Genomic DNA, 555 nt, shown 5'->3' on the forward strand with positions numbered 1-555 from the left:
AAACTAAAGGGAGACTTGGCAAACAGCCCAATCCGGTTGGGGAGAGTTGTAACCTGGCCAGGTTCCTCTCTTTATCCTGTCTCTCTTGGTTTTGCTGTAATAGTTTTAGACAGCTGGGGACTTCCTTTGACACACTGAGCTCCTCTCTCCTCTATCTTTTTATCTTTCCATTTATGTGCATCCATGTCCCAGAAATGCTTGTTACTAACCTAGCTCTGGGGAGTCATTCCCCGGAGTCCTTATGTTCTTTTTTCCCCAGCATGTTCCCTCGGATCAGGGATGCTCCAAAATCCTGGTAGCAGCTGTCGCCATGGTCCCGCTACACGTTCTGCAGTGCCATGTTCATCTGCTACGCTCTGCGGTGCCCAGCTACGTCCTGCTGTTTCTTGTAATGCTGCACAGTGCCCTGCTATGCCATGAACTACTACAAAGAACTGCTACAAACTACTATTTTTCTTCTATTTTTGTTATTGCCACTCTTCATTCTAACCCCAACCGGTCGTCAGACACCGCTTACCAAGAGCCTGGGTCTGACCGAGGTTTCTGCCTAAAAGG

The sequence above is a fragment of the Etheostoma spectabile genome, chromosome 10, assembly GCF_008692095.1.
Source record: "Etheostoma spectabile isolate EspeVRDwgs_2016 chromosome 10, UIUC_Espe_1.0, whole genome shotgun sequence".
NCBI lineage: Eukaryota > Metazoa > Chordata > Actinopteri > Perciformes > Percidae > Etheostoma > Etheostoma spectabile.